The following is a 22071-nucleotide window of genomic DNA, read 5'->3' as shown; positions in this document are numbered from 1 at the left end:
TGCTAGCAATCTGCCTACCTGCCATGCCCCAGAAATACCACCTTAGGGGTATTGCTACTACTCTGGCTACCTGATTTGCTCCTGATATACAACCTTGGGAGTCATGCTGTTAATATACCTTCCTTCCGTGCCTATTATGTACCAGCATGGGAGTTTTGGTGCCTCCATATGTTTGCTCTTGGGATCTCAGCCTCATTCTCCCACCCTGTTTGTTTATTGGCTGGTTATACTGGGGTGTTTTGTCCCCAGAAAAAGCATGAAAAAAGAAAAAGTCAAGTTTCTCCTCCCACTCCACCTCCTTTCTGATTCATCATTTTGCTCTGTCCCTTTATAATCCCAGTCTAGTTATCCTGCTCTGTTTCTGTGCCCCGACATATGACAGCGGCGAAGTCCATGGGCCTGGACCAAGCCATATGGCCATGGTTTGGTCAGTGCCTTTTTGGAAAATGGCACCAACTGGACCAGGGGTGAGGGGGCACTCCAGGCCCTCTACCTTTGCAGATATGCTAATTTTTTAAGTATTGGGCTATGCGGGAGGTCTGGGGGGGGGGGGGGGTCCAGGGTGAGCTGCCATTAGGCTACCACCATTATTTTTGGTCTGTTGGGGGATTAGAAGGCCTACTTTTCTAATGGAAAGGGGAGACAAGGGATGGGGGTTACTATGTGGGGGTGATTTAGGTAAATAAGGAGCTGGGTGGTTGGCGGGGTGGACGTTGCCATGTATTTTATTTTAGTTTTTGGTAGTGGCCCCAGGGTGGGTTTGAGGTTCTAATAAGATCCCCAGTGAATTTCAGGTTAATTCTAGGTGATGCTGTGTTGGGCCCCAGGGCCCTTTTAATCTACCATGAGGGCATTGGGATCCACATTTGGGTCTCTGTGCTCCTGTAGTGGATTAATGTTTTACAATAAAATGCTGATAAAATAGCATTGCTGACAAATTCCTAAGGGGGTCATTTATCAAATTGCTTTATGGCATTTTTGCATGCGAAAAACACCATAAAGCAATGTGTGATGCTAATTTGGAAAAGGGGGAAGAGTTTGGGGTGGGATTTCTGGCCAAGTGGGTTGGCCTCGGAAACCATATCACACAATTTTAACATGGGAAATAACTACACCTTTTTCATTTCTGTTAAGCGGTGTGATGTTTTTGTAAATAGCATTTTAAGCGAGAGAGAGAGAGGGAGAGAGAGTGCCTAGCTATAAGGCCCTTAAAGTAATTTGGTATTTATACCTCTATACAATCTGCCAACAGACCTTAGTCTGGAACCCTGCCTTCTTACCTTCCGAAGAAAACTTAAGACCTGGCTTTTCCTCCAAGCCTTCCCCTAATATCTACAATGTCAATCCAGACTCAGCGCAACTGACGAGACGCTCACACCAGGCCCAGTATTCTTCATATGTATTTCACTTATAGTTTTATCGCTGTCTTTCTACTTCCTGGCTACTCTAGCCCCCAAGTTCAATCTCCTTGTTATATGTAACTTTGCTTTGGCCTACTTGTTATTTGGTTATTTATTTATTATTTGGTTATTTATTATTTAGTTAGACCCTAAGTTCCATGTAAACCGGTTTGATATGAATCCTTTTCATGAAGGTCAGTATAGAAAAATGTTAATTAAATAAATAAATAAATAAATAAATAAATAAATAAAATAAATATGAGGCCCACCTAGTAACTCAAGGTAAGGTTTAAGTAATCTGACTCTGAATGTCAAAGGGGCCCCTAACCTCTACACTACTACTTAAACCTCACCTTGAGTTACTAGGTGGGCCTTATGTAGAGGTGTAAATACCTAACTACTATAAAGGCCTTATAGATACTCACTCACTCACTCACTTTCTCTCTCTCTCTCTCTCTCTCTCTCTCTCTCTCTCTCTCTCTCTCTCATTGCAACAGTTGTGGTACTTAGTGCAAAAATGTTATTGCACTCTGTGCAAAGCGCCAAGATAGTGCAATAAACAGGCTATTACTATAAAACACACCCCTTTTCCTATCGCATGCAATATTTACTGCATTTTGATAAATCTAGGCCTAAGTTGGCTGTGTTACTGTATTTATATAGGATTAAGCATGCATGAGCTGCTTTGTATTGCTTTGCAAAATTGATGCATACAAATGCAAGTGCATGCATAGTTCATGCATGCAAAGCAGCTCATTGTAATAGGGGTGGCTTTCTGGCCTGAAAATCACGCGATATCACCATGATAAGGCGACATCACATGATATACGCTGTTTAACATACACTACAATCTTATTGCGGCTAGATAAATTAACCCCTTAGTTTGAAACCTAGCACAAAGCACAATTGCTGGCAAATCAGGAAAAGTTTACCAAATCCTCCAGCACTATTGTTTTCATTTTAAAGTAATTAATGATCTTTGTTAGTGCAAGAAACTTTTTCTTCTCTCTTTGGTGTCTAAGGACCAGAGGTCATGCTGACAGAGTAATGGTGTGCTGCTGTTCAGTATTATTTCTTATTCAGTCTTGACCTGGGTTATTCTACACTGCTATTGTGCTATATAAAAAAAAAAAAATAAATAAATAAATATATATATAATAAATATATAAAAAAAATAGTTCTACTCTTCTAGTTTCCTTGTTTGTCAGAGATTTAGTTACTTGTATTTTGAAGGAAAATAAAGGTTAGATTAAGAAAATAGATGCAATATATTTTTAACATCTTAAATTCTAAAATGTTGATTAGGAAAAATAGCTAATGGTTTTAATTAATGAGATTTATATCAGAATAATGATCAAATATTATTTAATAAAAATATTGTAGCTCGTATAGACAGTTTGAGAAAATTGTTCAGTATGCTGTATAGAGCACGCAAGGAAAAGTTGGATGCACTGTGTTAACTACTATTACATTGTTAAAAAGATATGATAGACATCAATCTTTGAAGCCAAAACATTTTTAGTACCATTGCATTGAGTTTCAATAAAATGTTATGGAAAAAATAGATACTGCAAAAAGTACATCTATCAAAAAAATTACAGTTGTATAAAGCTTGAACCTTTATCCCAAAAGATATGAGTTTTACCCTGTTCTCATGTAACTTTCAGCTTCACTGGACAAACTACCAATTTTGCATATCCAAAATGCTTGAGGTTAATTATGGATTCTCTCTAAAGCTTTTCTTAATTTCTCACTCTCGTTCTCTAAACAGGACAGGAAAGCTACTTGGATAGAGAAACAATCAAATTGATCAAACCTCCATAAAAAGGAGGAATATAAGTCCTCCTTGTTAAGCACAGATAATCAGTTGGCTGTAAGAATCATATGAAATGTTTGTTTTTTTAAACTCTGTTTTTGAATTTTCCTGGCATACAACAATGAAACAGTCATACATAGCAGACAAGTAAATTGGAAATAGCTATTCCAAAATGTAAAAAACACAAACAAAAATGTAGGATATATAGCAAGGATATACAACATAAAAAGGAATAAAAAAATTCAGATGGGTCATACCCAGTCCACTCCCACCCCTAACTCCTCCTCTTTCTCAGATTTGCATCGCACCAAACAATATGGTGCTATCACATGCGTTAAAGGCATTTTCGCATGCGTTAAGGGCTTATCGCATGCGTTAACGGGGCTTTTCGCATGCGATAAGCCCTTAATGCATGCAAAAACGCCTTAGCACATTGTGATAAATGAGGGGGTAAGATGGTTTGGCAAGCCCAATATGTCAGCTATTTCTTGTGCAACTTGTGACCAAAACTGTTGGATCCCCTGCAGGCATATACTGATATCAGCACATCCTTTCCAAAAGGCAGTTCTCTCATCCGAAAAAAAAGTTTAGCATAAAAAATGGGGGTACACTGAATTCTGTGCTCCACCTATTTGACACAAATAGACACATGAAAGGCAGAAGACCAAATAATCTTTCAAGCTTTAAAATCCAAATCTAGGCTTAAATCTGCATTCCAAGTATCAATGAAAGATTGTGGGGTTGTAACCCTTAACTTAGCAGTGAGTAGACCTCTATACAGTATGGTAATTCCTTTAGCAAAAGCATCATCAGGAAGTCTTCCATAACATTCACAGGCCTAAGCAGCCTGATCAAGTGAAAGCAACCACTCAGAACATATTGCAACTGTAAATAATAAAGATGGAAGCTATGACTGAGATCAAATTCCTGTTGGAGCTCCTGAAATGTTGGAAAGCCATTTTCTTCCCTGAGTTGAGCAATAGAAACCAAATTCTTATCCTTCCATTCTTTAAAAATTGGGGGAAAAGTACATCTAGAAATAATGTTCTCCCACCCTAGCTTGATGGACTCTCTACCAGGGTACTATCAAGCTAGGGTGAGAGAACATTGAAGTAATCTCATCTTGGTCTAACTTTCCTCACTCCAAATCATGTTAAATCTTCACTGAGTTCTACTGTGCTGTTTGTACATCTCACGCTGCACATAAAACAGGCCCCCAAACCCTAGACCACCACCAAAACCTCACCTCGAGTTACTAGCTGACCCTCCTATAGTGATATAAGTAATTGACTAATATGAAAGCTTTATAGAGGTCTCTCTCAGTGAGAATTGCCTGTCTGGGTCCTTCACTACTTGTGAAGTGCAAGTATCACAGGGTGTGAAAACTTTAACACAAATTGCAATTGTTGGGAAACCTGGCCACAGTCAGGCCCCCTCTCATCTTCCTACACACCAGCTTCCCCACTCTGCTTCAGGCCATGTTGGGGCCTTGTCACAGCATCCTCTCCACAAAGGAGACACCACCAACTTCATCGGGCAGCTCTGCCCATTGCACATCATGCACCAGCTCAGGATTTAAAGGGGCTGCAGGGGAAACTTCAGCCCCGCCCCAAATGCCAAATCATCAACAGAGGCTATTTAAGACACTTCCAGACCTCCTTTCCTTGCCTTGGCAACAGGTCAACTCTCTCAAGTAGCTAGTTGCTGTTCCTGTGTGTTCCTGATCCTGCTCCAGCATTCCTGATTCCACTCAAGTGTTCCTGCCTCCACTCCTGCCTCTGCTTGCTTCTTCAGTTTTGACTTCGGCTTGGTTCCTGGTATGTTCTCCAGCCTTACTAGTCTTATGCCTGCCTCAACCTCTGGTTTGGTTCCTCGTCTTGCATCTCCGCTGCCCGCCATGACCTCTGGACCATCTCTGTATCTCCATGTCTTCTGCCTGCCTCAACTTGGACTGCTCACTGGACTTCCTCTGCCAGGAGACCTCCGCCTAAGTCCTGCCGGCCCCGGCACCCAAGGGCTCAACCTGCAGGGAGCGAGGGCTGGTATAGGTGAAGGTCCTGTCAGGTCTCCTGGTCCTGTTCCACCTCCCGGCTTTGAGTGCCACTGCAGGCCTCCAGTCAATGGATATTCCAACTCTCGAGGCGGCTGAATGGTCCACGCCTCCAACAGCAATAAACTACCTATGCAAAGCACACACCCCTTTTCCTTACCACAGACATTATCCATACAATACTTATCACATTTTGAAGAATCTAGGGGTTATTTTGAGTTGCAATTCAGGAACTTATAATATTTTCCTGCCCAAGAGAATTTATAATCTAAGTTGTACCTGAAGCAATAGAATGCACAGTGACTCACCCAGGGTCACAAAGAGCATCTAATAGAGAAATAGGATTTATTTATTTATTTTTTATTTATTTAAAATCTTTTCTATACCGTCGTTCAGTATATTACCGTCACAATGGTTTACATAGGGGCACATATAGAAAATTGTACATGTATTTGTTGCTATTGTTGTTAATGGAGATGCCTGATAAGCTCGGTTACATAGTTTCATAATAGTGGCTATATGGCTATATGGCTTCCCTGATTCTCAGCCTACTGCTCTAGTAATCACTAGACTACTCTTAGTCATGCAAAGGATTATATTGAAAATATTAATACAATTAAAAACAAATTGTAATCTGGATCAAAATGGCTATTTAATTTTGGTTAATTTTACACCAAAACAAATGACTAATCCCTCAAAAATAAAAACCCAAATTTCAGATTTTTCATTTTTGGAAAGTAATGCACACTATTTGAAAACAATATGTGCTGTTGGGAAATAGAGAGTTAAAGTAGCCTAAATATGAATGAAATGAACCATACCAAAAATAATGTGGCAGCACATCTCTATTACTCATACTGCTGCTGGTATAAAGCATCCAATTCATAGAGACACCAAGGTTAGTAATGATGGAGAGGTATTATAATTAGAAAAGAAAACATTAGCACTACATCACAATAAAGAAAATGAAGAGTTGTCTAGGCTATCCCAAGAATTCTGTTTGTTGCTTATGTAAGGGAATTTGCTTCCCTGGTTCAAGGCAGGGAATAATTAGTACTACAATAAATATACTGCAGCACAATAATAGTATACATTCTTTTTAAAGATTATTGTTGGATACAAAAATATGAGTTAACTATACCATGCTCAAACGTTTATCCCCAGGGATAGTTTATTTTAGAAACTCTACTAGGAATCTTACAGTGCTCATATGAGTTTGTAGTGAATGATAATAATGATAAACTTTAAGGATATGCATTCATTTGAAACAAATGGGTAAAACTTAACAAATGAGCCCATATTAATTTTATTTGTGTCCCCTGAAATAAATGGAAGTATCACACAAAAGCAAGCCGCGTTGTTTGGACGCAGCGAGGGTAACAGAGGGAAAGCGCGCAAACTAAGTCAGCAGTTGGGGGAAGGGTAGGTTAGCGAGGGCGGGAAGATAAGCAGTTGGGGGAAGGGGTGGGAGAGGGGGAAGGGCAGAGACAATTCAAACGGAAGGATTGCGATTGGATAAAGGGTTGACGTCAGCGTTCGCTGGCAGTTGCTGAGGGAAAGCCGGAGGGCAGGCAGGCGAAAAGTATGGCTGCGCTTTAGGTCAGTAGTGGATTGTTTAACTACGATTGTATTTTGTCGAGGCGGGGAAGCATCATGCGGCGGGTTGGCGAAAGGAAAAGCTTACCTCTAATCAAGGAAGGGCAGGTTCGGTAAAAGGGGGGGCGAGCTGGCCCGGTTCCCGGCAGTGGTAGTGCCTTTCCCCCCGGCGGTCGAGCATGCCATTCCCCAGTGAGACCTGCTAGTGCGGCGTACGTAGTCATAGCCAGCTCCGGTGAAAGCGGGCCGGAGGCGGAGCTGGAGAGAGGAGGGCTTAGCGACCCGGGGGATGAGGGCGTTTCCAGCCGGGAGCTCTCGCCGTGCCCAGTGGGCGAGGGACTAGCCCACGCGGCTCGTAAGGAACGCGGCCATGGAGACCGGCCGGAGGGAGCGGGTGCCCCTGGGAGTGGCAGAGGTGTGCTGGACGTTATACGACAGGATGAGCACGGAGGTGCGGCTGAAAAGGGGTCGGTGGACCAGAGGACGTCAGGCAGCGTTCGCCCTAGAGGGTAACAGATGGTGAAAGGAGATGGAGGACGGAGCAGTGCGAGAGGCAGCATTCCTTTGGAGATGCCGTCAGGAGGCGGGGCCGCTGGCCGCGGGACCAGAAGGGCTTGCAGAAGCGGGAAGAGAGTGGCGTGCCAGGCTGGCATGAGCAGGCAGCCGTGTCGAGGAGGCGGGGCAACCGGAGTGTGGTGAGTGCGGTAGGCGTCGAGACCAGGGGACGGGAGCAGGGGGTGGGCCGGTGGTCACGAGGCGAGGGAGGGCAAGGGTGGTCAGAAATGTAAGAGAGCAGCAGGGATTCGGGGGTTGGAGGGAGTGGGACAATTGCTGGGGTGATCAGGAGTTTGGGGGATCCGCGGGGGCAGGGGAAGATGTCGGCAGGGATTGGAGGTACAGGGAAGGGAGGAGGGCGGGGGGTGCACATGGCAATGGCCACAGAGTGCAATGGAGGGAGGTGGAGGGCGGCACTGACAGGTGTGAGTCTTTTTCCATATTCAGAAGCAGCAGGAGGCAGCGGGCAGAGGGATGCACCCATAGAAGACAGACAGAGATCCAACTCGGCATGCGCGCATGCTGAAGAGTCATTCCTTGGACGTGTAGACAGAGTGCGTGAGAGGTAGCAAAATCCCGGATTTGGGGAGCACCGGAAGGTAAAAGTAGCCAAAGAGGATCCAAGGCAGAGGTGGTGGTTCTGGCAAAGAAGCGCAAACATGCAAGCAGTTCGAGTGATACCGACAGTAGCTCGTCTGACTCCTCTTCATCTGCGTCCAGCTGTAGCCGGCGGGGAGGACGGGGAGGCATGGGGCTGGCGCAAGACATGGGGCACCCAGCATTAGCGTCGTTAACGGAATTGTGGGAAGGCGTGCCAGGTAGGATACGGAGGCGTATAAAAAAGCATAAGTATGTGAACATATTTAGTTTAATCGAGGGCAGGCGGGGGACACGGAGGAGAAAGGGAAAGAGCAGTAAGAAGAAGAAGAGTGGGGAGCAGGGAGTGCAGGTGACGAAAAATATAGTGAATTGGGTCAGAGGTTTTTTCCGATTGGCGAGCGTGGTGGGTCACTACCGGCCAGATCAGCATGGGGCGTTATTAGCTTATGGTTATAGTATTTTGGGAGCTTTCTGGGATTACGATGGTTGGGCGAGGCTCAACTACGACGAGTGTTTCCAAGAAAAGATGGCGGGCAACAAGTTCATGTCTTGGGGTACACAGGACATTAACTTGTGGCTTACGCAGATGACCAATAAAAGTGCGGCGACGGGTAAAGGGGCAGGCATTGGGTCGGGGCCAGGGGGAGACGCCCAGACTAGTAATGTAGGACTGGGAGGAGGGAACGCGTCGCCTAAGGGGAGCGGAGCGCGAGGAAAGGAGGGTAAAGGGGTGAGTATGCAGGGAGAGGTATGTTGGAGGTTCAATAGGGCTACTTGCTTGTTCCCGGATTGTAAGTTCAAACATGTGTGTGCCTCGTATGGAGGGAGCCATCCTAGCATGAGGTGCACGCAGACTGGGAACAAACAGGGAGAAAAAATAGGTAAATTAAAAAAAAAAAACTAACCATTCTAGGGGATAAGATAGGGTTCGCTAGCCTATATATAAGGGCTTGCGGGGTAGTGTATTTTGGGTCGGACATTTAGTTTGGGGTGGTGGGTGGCACGTGGGTGACGGGTTTGTGACTACGGGAAGGCAGGGAAGGGGTAGTGGTAGTTAGTGTGACGATTTTCTTTATCAGATGCGGACGTAGGAGGAACTGGAGTGTGGCGGGCGAGGACGATGACAACGAGGGATGAAGAATGGGCGCTCATCAGGGCATCCATTGCTCCGAGTACTTGGTCTGCTTACACTAGAGGTTACACGTCAGTCGTGGATTTTATGAGGGCTAGAGGGTGGCATGGGGGGCCGGTGCGGGAGCAGTGGTTGGTGGACTTTGCATTAGAGGCAAAAAGGGGAGGCAGGACTCTCGCTTCTACCCGTTTGCACCTAATGGGGTTTTCCTTCTTTAGCAAGCTGAAGGGTCAGGGTAATCCGATGAGTAGTTTTCGCTTAAGGAAGGTGTTAAGTGGGTGGCAAAAGGGCGGTGGGAGGGGACAGGATAAGAGATTGCCGATAAGGTATAGAGATTTGGTGAGGTTAGGGGAATGTTTACCGCGGGTTTGTTGGTCCTGTTATGAAGTAGTTCTCTTTCGTGTAGCATTTTCATGGGCGTTCTTTGGGGCATTTCGAGTTAGCGAGTTGATTGCCAGGTTGGGGAGGGACGAGGGATTCTCGGGACTCCGAGTGGAGTGGGTAAGTATTAGCGAGGAGGAAGTTGTGCTCTTCCTTCCACGGTCAAAAACGGATCAGAAGGGCAGAGGAGCTGCCATTCGGCTCTTACCCACAGAGAGTGCGGTGGTATGTCCAGTGCAGACAGCATTGCAATATGTCCGTCAGCGGCCGCAGGTGTCTGGGCCCTTTCTGGTGCATGAATCGGGAGTGGCATTGATGAAATTTCAATTTTCGCAAATCCTTAGGAAGGTACTCGCCGCGGCGGGGAGGGACTCGCAGGGCTTTAGTACCCACTCTTTTCGTATCGGGGCGGTGACTTCGGCAGCGGAGGCAGGTATGCCGGAAGTCGGCATCAAGAGCATTGGGAGGTGGGCATCACAGGCATACAAGCAATACGTGTGTTCTGATAGGGTGTAGTTTTGCAAGGACTAGGTGGCTAGGGAATGGAGTGCGACAAAAAGGGGTTGGGGGGCATACAGGGGGGGAGGGGGGGACAGTATTCCTGACACAATGTGGTAATAATCTTTTTTCTTACAGGGGGTGGAGAAGTGGCATCAAATGCGCCTGGATCGTGGGCCATTCTTTTATACATCGTGCACAGCGGCGGGCCATGAAGCGACCATATGGAGAACACCTTGAGCTGGAGCGCTTGGGTTGGAGCAATGCCTGGTTTAGCCGATGTGGCATGGAATGGGACAAGTTCCTGCCGTTTGTCGCTGACAGAATTGACTTATGGGGGGTACCGGACATTATACTGGTGCATTTGGGGGGTAATGATGTGTGGAAGAAAACATGCAGGCACTTGCTGACCTGTATCAAGAAAGATTTGGCTCAAGTAGGGGGTTCGGTGGCCTTCAGTGCGGTTGGGATGGTCTGACATAATAGTTAGATTAAAGCATGCAGAAGAACAGGTATGGAAGAGCGGGGTGAAAAAGTTGAACAAGCAGATGGGTCAGTGGATGGGATGGGAAGGGGGATTTTGGATCCGGCACACATGGGCATGGAGCAGGGAGGCGGGGTTCTTTTGCGGGGAGGAGGTACACCTGAACGATATAGGGATGGATTTATTCAACCATACTATCCAGGAAGGTTTGGAGAAGGAGATCAACAGTAAGGGATAGACGGCCGCAGTTGGGGGGGAAAAAACATGTCTTAGACGACTGTTTTTCCTGTGGCGGGTAACCCGATCCCAAAGTTATTTGTTGTAAAATGTGAGCTGGGGGGGGGGCACTTGGAGGAGGGGTTAAGGCCCACGTAGCTGGGGGGGCTGCTACGTGGAAGACCGGCGAACCGTGGGGCTAGGTTCCCGGTAAAAGCTTGCTCACGCTGGCCTGAGGCGGAGCAGGTGAGGGGTGGGGGGAAGGCAGCTCCACCATTAGGGAACAAGGTGGTGGGTGCTCAAGAGGAGGGGGAAGGGGGAGCTATTTTGGGGGGTTATATTGATGGTTGTAAGGGCTTGGGTTCATGGAAATAAACTAAGGTTTTGTTAGTTTTTGTTTCTGTAATTGTGTGTGTGTGTGTGTGTATGTTATTGATGTGACCAGGTGAATAAAGTGTTCATTGGTTAGGAAGTTTCTTGACTGTAGTGGAGAATGTTGTTGCTAGAATTTTAGATTCTGTGGTATTAATAGTTGGTAATAATTACTACATATATTTTTGTGTTTTATAAAAGAGCCTGGAGCAGATGATATGTGAATAATATGTCTCCCAATTGAATTATTGGTAATTCTCTCAAATAATTGTTTGAGAATCCCCTGATGAAACCTCGGGTGAATCAGGAGTCTCTTGTCGGGAAGAGAAGACTTTTCTGAAGAGCTATATGGAGGAGGAGTTTGAAAAACATGGATTACACCATCTAGAATAAATAATATATGTGTTATATTATTAGATAAGTATATGTAAAGGATTATTTGTGGGAGATTTAATAATTATTTGAGGAATTATCTGGTATTTATGGGAGTGCTTAATTGTTTTTGACAATTGTATTAAAATGATATAACAATTTGGAAGCTATTTAATGTATTGCACTGAGTATGTGTGTGGTGAGTGAATGTTGATGATTTACATTTTATATTGTATTGTGTTGTGATGATATAAGTAATTTTTAAAAAGTGATTTGTTATAAAGACTGTTAAAATAAAATGTGATTTACCAATAAAAGATAGAGCCTGAAAAGTCAATCAGCAGCAGACATCAGCAGCAGACATCCCACTATCAATGCATTGCTATCACACCCTCCCCAATTTATGACCACCCAGTAGTACTGGTACAACAGTGCAAGGATGATACAGTACCTGAAGGGCTGAAGTCTCTGCAAAAGGAGATACATTTAAGAAACATGCTGTCCATGGACTGCTGCAGACGTTCATGGAAATTTGACAAAATTGGTTTATGAAGTATCCAGGCAGTTGACTGACAAGAGCCATCACGCTTGCCCTCACCTCTGGCAGGGCAATAAGACTGTCAGAACAACCTCCCACCTCTGTCTACCAAATTCACTGAGTCCACACCATCCATACCCAGCAGTAACACATGCAGGCCTATATTTTCACACAGGCCAGAAAAAATTGAATGGGGAGGGGACAGCAAAATTCCCTGTCCCTGTGCCATCCCACAATCCTGTTCCAGTGGTGATCCTCATAGGACTGTGAGCACAGGGAGTAAGCTTGAGTTTCCAGGTCTCATTCTGCCTGAGCTTCTGTGAGGGGAATGGGGCTTAAGAGCTCAAACTTAGCCCTTGCACTCACTGACCTATAAGGATGATTGCTGTAGTCCAGGTCCAGAGGGCTGAGGTCATCCTCAGCACCACAGCTTGGAGGTTTGCCTGGATGTGGGAGGGTGTAGCATGCTACGGCACCGAACCCTTGCATAGGGGCAGCAGTGGATGAAATTAGTCACTGTGTGCCTGCTAAATGACAGCAACCTTTAGTGAATCAGTATCTGTGGAATTTTCTAATCACTCAGCTGCTGCTTTTGCACCTGTTGCAACAAAGCCTTCCCCAATAGCCCTGCAAAAGCAAAAAATATTACCTTTCAGTCCTGTGCATGATTTACTGATTCTGTGGAGATTTAGACAGCAGTCTTGAAAAAGACACTGTTGGATACTGCTGATGAATATTTATTTTATACCGGCTCTGCAACGATTGAAAATCTACATCTGAGTGACAACTCTTTTGTGTACTGCACTGGCAGAAGAAGAGTGGTATCTGGCCAGCCTTTCACAGAATGGTTCTATGTACTTCTTAAATTGTTCAGACCAGCCAATATCTATCATAAGAGCGTATTTAACACTCCCACTAATATTGTTTGTCAATAAATGTTAGAGTTAATCAGCATGCAGAAATGTTTGATTTCAAATATCCCATCTTCACAGTTTAGAAAGTTCATTTGGATTCAGATGTTGATGAAAATGGAATCAGAATTAGTAACTTAGTAGATGGGGGAAAACAAAGACCACTTATTCCTTCCAGTTATTCTGGACTACACTGCTAAGCGTATATCTTAGCTGCCAGTCATAGAAGCTTGACCACTTGTAGGCTTCAATATCATTCAATATGAAAATCTGTTTTTATCTTCCTGTTTAGTTCTATACCATTTTGGGTAGATGACCAAATACATTTCTATACTTAATCCAACAATGCCTATCTCCCTTCATCCCCCATGTTATAATACCAAGAATTATAATAATCTAAAGAATTACCAAAACTAAGCCTAGATTCATCAAAATGCTCTAAATTTCACATGATTAACACCCATGATAACAAGTGTTGGCCTGGAGAAAGAGAATGAGAGAGAACCTCTTTATAAGACGTTCATAGTAGTCAACTATTTATATCATTATAGGAGGGCCAGCTAATAACTGAAGGTGAGGTTTTGTGATGGTTTAGGGTTTTGGGGCCAGTTTGACATGCAGAGTGAGACTTACGAACAGCACAGTACACCTCAGTGAAGATTTGACGTCATTTGGAGTGAGGAAAGTCTCACAAAGATTAGATTTCTACAATGTTGTCTCACCCTAGCTTGATGGATTCTATAAAAGTGTACTATTAAGGTAGGGCGAGAGAACATTGTAGAAATCTAATCTTTGTGCGAGTTTTCTCACTCCAAATGATGTCAAATCTTCAATGAGGTGTACTGCGCTGTTCATACGTCTCACTCTGCATGTCAAACTGGCCACAAAACACTAAACCACCACCAAAACCTCACCTCGAGTTACTAGATGATCCTCCTATAGTGATATAAATAGTTGAATACTGTGAAGGCTTCCAGAGAGGCTCTTTCCCTCTCCCTCTGCCCAGAAATGGCCAAAATGCAATTATCACAAATCATATTATGGCCATTTCAGGCATATCACACAGCTTAATGTCAGGAAAAAAGATGTAATTTCCAGCATTAAAAACAGGTCATGTGATGTAGTGAGCCTGGTGAGCCACATTCATCAGAGCTCCGGGTGCCAACCCTCCTAAATCTGCCAAACAAGAGTGTACTTTTTGCCAAAAACATTTTCAGGAGGGGAGCCAGTAGCAAGGCACGGACCTGGCACAGATTCCAGCTGGTTTGAGCGCAGGGGCGATGTCCGCAAAACCACAAAAGAAGGAGAAAGAAAAAGCTAAACCAGGCGGAGCCGATTCCAAAATGGCAGAAAGCAGAATAATCTCTGATGGCATGGGACTCAACGATGCGACAGTTACCCGCCTGACTACAGAAGTAGTAGCAGCGTTAGAACATAAATTTGAAGGTATTTCTGAAAACTTCGCCGTGGTAAAAGAATCTCTGGGGGACATCGGCAACATATAGAAATTGCAGAGGGCAGGATTGCAGCCATGGAAGAGGACCAGCAAGGCCTCGTGGCACTGGTGTTGATTTTAGAAAATGAAGTGAGAGCTGCCGAAAATAAACTAGAGGACCTCGAAAATAGGGCGCGGTGAAATAATCTAAAATTTATGGGTCTACCAGAAGAGGTACTGGAGGGAGAGCTGCAAACCTTTTTGGAGAGCTGGCTCCCTGGAGCGCTAAAACTGGAGGCCTTAGAAGGAAAGCTGGCCATTGAACACGCGTACCGCCTTGGCCCCCGGAGAGACTCAGATAGGCGCCCGACACTAGTGATTGCCCGGTTCATGAACTGGGCGCAACGATCGGAAGTACTCTCTGCCTACAGGAAAATTAAGGAATTGCATTATCAAGAGAATAAGATTGTGTTATTTCAAGACTACTCAGTGACAGTGGCGGCCAAACGGAGGTTATTTTTAATCACCTGTAATGATTTATATAACAAGAACATAAGGTTTGTGTTACAGTTTCCAGTCACCTTAAAAATCTGGAAAGATACGCCGGAAAAGGCGGCAGGATGGCTTGCCGGCCCCCCAGGGCCCATGTAAATCTGGACTATCGCAGGCTGAAGATAACGTTCCTTTTAAGGAGGGACATGCAAGCTCTAAGTTCTGACGGAGAAAGCATGAACCTGGCCTGTTTAGAGTATGTTTTTTTTTCTGTTTATGGACAAAATGTGTTTCAATACTTGCAGAGGAAGACAATACGGGTTGTGATGTTAAACTATTAGACTGGATATATATTTAAGTATGTTATGGCTCTTACCGAGGGGAACTTAGTATTTGAGGGGAGGGTTGGCACCCGAGTGCATCAATTACTGACCTCTCGCCCGGATATACTGGCAGTTGAAGTTATCCCACGATAGGGATGGGGCTTTCTCAGTTTCTTACTACAGTTCAGGGGGGGGGGGAGGAATCTGCAGGGTCAGGAGGTACTGGCAAGGATGGGAAATGAGGGGGGGGAGGTAATGGAAAGAGGCCGGCTGATGATCCAGGCTGGGAGATCATCAAGCCAGGTATGGCAAGGGGATTTTCAAAGATACACTACACAGTTAGTAACGGGATAGACACTGTAAGATATATATCTTAGAACGTGGGAGGTATTGGTACTCCAATTAAATGCCAGAAGGTGCTTAGTGCTCTACTGCGGCAGATGGTGGGAATTGCGGGGATACAGGAAACCCATCTGTCCGATGGGGAAAGTCTGAAATTGAAGAAACAGTGAGTAGGACAGTGCTTTTACTCCCTTACCTGTGGCCGTAAAGGAGGAGCAGCCGTCTTAATCCATAAAAATCAAGTTTGAACTGAAACAGCAATTCTCTGATGACAAGGGCAGATACATCATTGTGGTGGGTAAGGCACAAGGGAGGGAAGTTACGATATGTAATATCTATACCCCTAATTTGTATACTCATGCGTATTTTCATGGATTGCTCCAACTGATTCTCCAGGTACAAAGAGACCCTTTAATCCTGATGGGAGACTTTAATTGTGTTCACGAACCCAGTCTTGATAGATACAGCCCACCTGTAAAATAGCCAGACCTCACCGGCAAGGGTATAGCGTTCCTATGTGCTGAATTACGTTTGCTGGACATATGGCGCACCTTAAACTCGACAGAAAGGGATTATACACATGTTTAGAGGGCTCACTCCACTATGTCATGAATAGACTATATCCTAGTGTCGGAGTCCTTGTTTGCTAAGGTGAGATGTGAAAATTGGGCCAACAGAGATTTCCGATCATGCCCAGATATGGGCAGATATGGGGGGGGGGGGGGGGGAGAGGGGTCTGGGGATTACCCGGTTAAATTGTGGCGCTTTCTGAGTTGTGATGGGTGATCGGAAATTTTAAGAATTTCTACAGGAGAAATGGAAAGAGTACGAACTCCACAATGCGGAGCATAAAATGGATTCTTGGTTATACTGGGAGACCATGAGAGGGGAGATTACCTCATATATGATTGTGAGGTCTAAAGCAATGACTAAAAACATACTAATGTTAGAAAAGAAGCTTGAAATAGCTAAAGCCAAGTTGGCTCAGCAAAATAATATTGTGACACAAATAGAATATAAGGACACCCTCCATACTTTAAACTTATTACTACATGAACGGGCGCAGCAGATGCTCTGTGTAGGGGTCCGCAAACTGTTTCGGTTTGGTAATAAATCAGGGTGATTGCTTGCCAACATAGTATATCTGGCCAGAGGGAAAATGGTCATAGACAAACTGAAAAATGGGGCAGGTAAAACCTTGCACTTGGTAGCAGAGATATGTGCCGAATTTCGCTCTTTCTATGAGCAGTTATATACTGAAGACAGGAAAGGAGGACCCAAGCAGGAGGAAGAGTTTTTTAAGGGATTACAGCTCCCTCAGATTACTGAGGAGCAGTTAACATTTTTGATCATATATTTCTCAGAAAGGCGCTACTTATTGCTATCCAAACGATAATGCAACAGTGGATTACAAGTGAAGGCCCGAAGTGCGCTCAATGGTAGGGATGTGAATCGTTTTTTGACAATTTAAAATATCGTCCGATATATTTTAAATCGTCAAAAATCATTAGGGCCACGATACAATACCAATTCCCCCGATTTATTGTCAAAAAATCGTAAATCGGGGGAAGGGGGAGGGCAGGAAAACCGGCACACTAAAACACCCTAAAACCCACCCCGACCTTTTAAATTAAATCCCCCACCCTCCCGAACCCCCCCCCAAATGACTTAAATTACCTGGGGGTCCAGCGGCACACTAAAACCCCCTAAAACCCACCCCGACCCTTTAAATTAAATCCCCCACCCTCCCGAACCCCCCCCAATGCCTTAAATTACCTGGGGGTCCGTAGCGGCGGTCCGTAGCTTAAATTACCTCCGTAGCCTTAAATTACCTCCGTAGCGGCGGTCCGTAGCTAAATCGTGTAGTCTTCAGCCGGCGCCATTTTGCAAAATGGCCGCCGCAAAATGGCGGCGGCCATAGACCAAAACGATTCGACGCAGGAGGTCATTCCGGACCCCCGCTGGACTTTTGGCAAGTCTTGTGGGGGTCAGGAGGCCCCCCCCAAGCTGGCCAAAAGTTCCTGGGGGTCCAGCGGGGGTCCGGGAGCGATTTCCTGCCGCGAATCGTTTTCCGTACGGAAAATGGCGCTGGCAGGAGATTGACTGCAGGAGGTCGTTCAGCGGGGGTCCGGAACGACCTCCTGCGTCGAATCTTTTTGGTCTATGGCCGCCGCCATTTTGCGGTGGCCATTTTGCAAATTGGCGCCGGCTGAAGACTACACGATTTAGTGTGCCGGATTTCCTGCTCTCCCCCTTCCCCCGATTTAGCTACGGACCGCCGCTACGGAGGTAATTTAAGGCTACGGAGGTAATTTAAGCTACGGACTGCCGCTACGGACCCCCAGGTAATTTAAGGCATTTGGGGGGGGGGGTTCGGGAGGGTGGGAGATTTAATTTAAAGGGTCGGGGTGGGTTTTAGGGGGTTTTAGTGTGCCGTGTTTTAGTGTGCCGCTGGACCCCCAGGTAATTTAAGGCATTTGGGGGGGGTTCAGGAGGGTGGGGGATTTAATTTAAAGGGTCGGGGGTGGGTTTTAGGGGGTTGTAGTGTGCCGGCTCACGATTTTAACGATTTTCACGATACTTTACACACCCAAACGGCAACAATGCGATTCCCTCCCCCTCCCAGCCGAAATCGATCGTTAAGACGATCGAGGACACGATTCACATCTCTACTCAATGGCGTGCCCAGCTGATTCAACTGATGCAGCAAGAATACATGATGGCTTGGTCAGGATCAGTTGACTCCAGGAACACTTGTAATGCCGTTTGGAACAAACTGTGGTCATCTCTTCCACGCGTCGAATCGTTTTGGTCTATGGCCGCCGCCATTTTGCGGTGGCCATTTTGCAAATTGGCGCCGGCTGAAGACTACACGATTTAGTGTGCCGGATTTCCTGCTCTCCCCCTTCCCCCGATTTAGCTACGGACCGCTGCTACGGAGGTAATTTAAGGCTACGGAGGTAATTTAAGCTACGGACTGCCGCTACGGACCCCCAGGTAATTTAAGGCATTTGGGGGGGGGGGTTCGGGAGGGTGGGGGATTTAATTTAAAGGGTCGGGGTAGGTTTTAGGGGGTTTTAGTGTGCCGCTGGACCCCCAGGTAATTTAAGGCATTTGGGGGGGGGTTCGGGAGGGTGGGGGATTTAATTTAAAGGGTTGGGGTTGGGTTTTAGGGGGTTGTAGTGTGCCGGCTCACAATTTTAACGATTTTCACGATACTTTACACACCCAAACGGCAACAATACGATTCCCTCCCCCTCCCAGCCGAAATCGATCGTTAAGACGATCGAGGACACGATTCACATCTCTACTCAATGGCGTGCCCGGCTGATTCAACTGATGCAGCAAGAATACATGATGGCTTGGTCAGGATCAGTTGACTCCAGGAACACTTGTAGTGCCGTTTGGAACAAACTGTGGTCATCACTTCCACGCTCCAAGCAAGACCTTATTATGGACTATAGAAAGTATGCATATAAAGACTCAGTAATGATTGCCTCCACGCCCTGAGAGGAAAAAGGACTCCAGATCCTGCAGGGGGAAGGTAAGGGGAAAAGGGGGAGGGGGTGCTGGGGGGGACTTCCAAGTTGTTGGTATTATTTTGCAGTTGTCACATACCTATGTATGCAGGTGCAATAAAACCTTAATAAAGAAAAAAATGTGATATTGCCCTTCATTTTCATTAATCCCACCCAAACTCCTCCCTAATCCCACCCCTATGAAAAATGTGCTTTCATGTAATGCAATACCATTAATATCACATGCATTATGGCGTTATCATGGGCATTAACACCATAACACATTTTGATGTATGACCCTGCTAGTGAGGCTATTAACCAAACATCCAGTTTCCTAGCTCCCTGTGGTCTTGCTGACATACCCAGCCACCACAAACTTGCAAGTACCAACTCAGTTGCCATCTGGTTAGTTGTAGTGTGCTGATACCAGACTAGCTACCTCATCGCCTGTGGTGTTACTAGGCCTTGCTTTTATTGTTCTGCCTCTTGTTTTCAATAGCTTTGATGAATAACACACCCAGTGCTCACCTCTGGCTACCCACCAAAAGTTATCACATTTGATAGAATCTTCCTCTGCTAAAGCTGTGCTGCCTTTGGTCCTGTAACCCATTGAATTTGATTTATTAGAGCTTTCATTAATTTTCCCACCACTAAAATCAGACTAACCAGCCATCACTAGTCAAGATGATTACTGACATCATTGTTTCTGAAGTAACTCTCTAAGGAATGAATGTACTATTACAAATGAACTTTCTAAACTGTGAAGAAGGGATATTTGAATACAAACGTTTCACTATGTTGATTAACTCTAACATTTATTGACAAACAATATTAGTGGGAGTGCTAAATATGCACTTAATATTGGTTGGTCTGAACAACTTAAGAAGAATGAAAGGCTGGGCCGTTACTACTCAGATGTAGATTTTCAATCCTTGCAGAGTCAGTATAAAATAAATATTCATCAGCAGTATCCAACAAAATGTCTTTTTCACAGACTTCTGTCTAAACCTCCACACAAATGCATTTAAATGTAAATACTTTTTGCCTTTGCAGGGCGACTGGGAAGGCCGTGTTGCAACTGGTGCCAAAGTAAAAGAAGCAGCAGAGTGATCACATTAGTGAAAGCCAAACCTTACCAGTTTAATAAAGCAAACTACAATAAAAGTTGATACCCCCAAAATTGTTTGCAAGCTTTCACTGGATAGGTCAAAATAAATAACCATATTAAATTGAGAATGACATTAATATATTTTAGCTCACACTTTTTCATTGATAAAGGCAAGTTATATTCAGGTTTGAATTCTGACTTCCTCACCTCTTAAGCCTACTGCCTTAACCACTAGGCTATGTCTCCATTCCACAGCTAAGAAGTCATACATTAAACAATCTGATATGAAAGAAATTTACTTTCAAACGTTTCTAAAAGGCCAATGTTTTAACCCATAGGATTTCCTGCAGGTTATTCTGACTCCACTACGTTTCCTATGTGCAATTTAAACAAATAGCTTAACTCAGTCTTTACTCACAGATGGAGGAAGCTTCTTCTCCAAACTTTAATAACAGCCAAAACAAATAGAGTTTTACTGTGCATAAACTGGAGATAACAGTGTCCAGCACAGTCTGAGCCACAGAAATAAAGAAAGGTAAAATAAGGATTATTTTGCAGGGCTGGGCCAGATTACCTGCTCTATCACACCAGCAGGCCAGGCCAGAGCTGTCAAAAACTAACTGAAAAATATAAGGAAAAATACCTGGGGTCCTCTGCTTCCAAGTCAGAGGTTAACCCTTTAGAGCCAGCTGCACTGAATACAGCCAGCTATGAATATGCAGATTAACCACCTATTGGCAGTATAACAGAAACAAGGGCAACAACAATAACAACAGAAACAGAAAGGCTGCTATAGAAGTAGGACCCTGTGAAAGCAAATAAACTGGAGATAAGATATGCGTTAGCTCCCTGAACACACATATTAGCTTCATAGCAAACGTTCGCATAAAATTTAGATACCAGGATGTATTTATTTGAAATACTTTTATATTATGCCTAATCCAATACTAAACTATACTAAATGTTGCGCGTCCCGGCTGCACTGGTGCCACGGCCGGCCCTGCTCACTTTGGGCTCCCCTCTGCAAGGCCTGGCCCATCCTCCCTCGCAGCCGCAGCCAGCCCCCAGCGTCCGTGGCGTCCCACGGCCTATCCCAGGCCTTCAGGGTCTTCGACCTCACACTGCTCCTCACGTCAGGGCTCAGCGTCCTTGCTGGCATCAGGTCTTCCCCTAGGCGTGCGCGCCCGGAACACCTGACCCTTTAAAGGGCCAAGCGTGGGAAATTCCTCCACTGCACGTGGCGATGACGTCATCTGAGCCCTGTAAATAAAGCAGGGCTCAAGCTCCAGTTCCTTGCCTTGGCAAACGGGTCGTCTCATTGTTGAGAAGCTAGTTGCTGTCCTGTGTTCCTGCATTCCTTGTTCCTTGCCTGTTCCAGTGTTCCTGAGTTCCTGTTCCAGTACTTGTTCCTGTGTTCCTGCGTTCCTATGTTCCTGTGTCTTCCAGTGCTCCTGTGTTCCTATGGTCCTTCCTGTGCCCAGTGTCTGTTCCTGTTCCGCTTCCCAGGTTGTACCTTCTTGGACTGATTCTCGGTACTGACCTTGGCTTGCCTCTGACCATGCTTGGACTGATTCACAGTATTGATCCCTGCTTGCCTCTGTCCACATTTGGACCACTGCCTGGAATTGACCTCTGACCACATTGGACCGCTACCTGGAACTGACCTCTGCTTGCTACTGACCATGCCCGGACTGATACCTGGAACTGACCTTTGCGACCACCCTCAGATGGATAACCTGGCTTTGACCCTTGCGCTCCACTCGGACACTCTCTTTGCTTCTCCCGTGACCACCAGGTCCGCCTGCTTTCACGCTAACCGAGGCCTTCTACAAACTAGACCACTAGTTGCTGCCTATCCTTTCCGGAGGACCTCCAGTTCCGGTTCCCTTCCAGTGGTCTCCGGTATACTCTGCTCCGGTCTAGCTCACCTAT

Source organism: Rhinatrema bivittatum, chromosome 1 (genome assembly GCF_901001135.1).
Source record: "Rhinatrema bivittatum chromosome 1, aRhiBiv1.1, whole genome shotgun sequence".
Lineage (NCBI taxonomy): Eukaryota > Metazoa > Chordata > Amphibia > Gymnophiona > Rhinatrematidae > Rhinatrema > Rhinatrema bivittatum.
The sequence above is the reverse complement of the archived record's forward strand: the minus strand, read 5'-3'. Positions refer to the sequence as shown.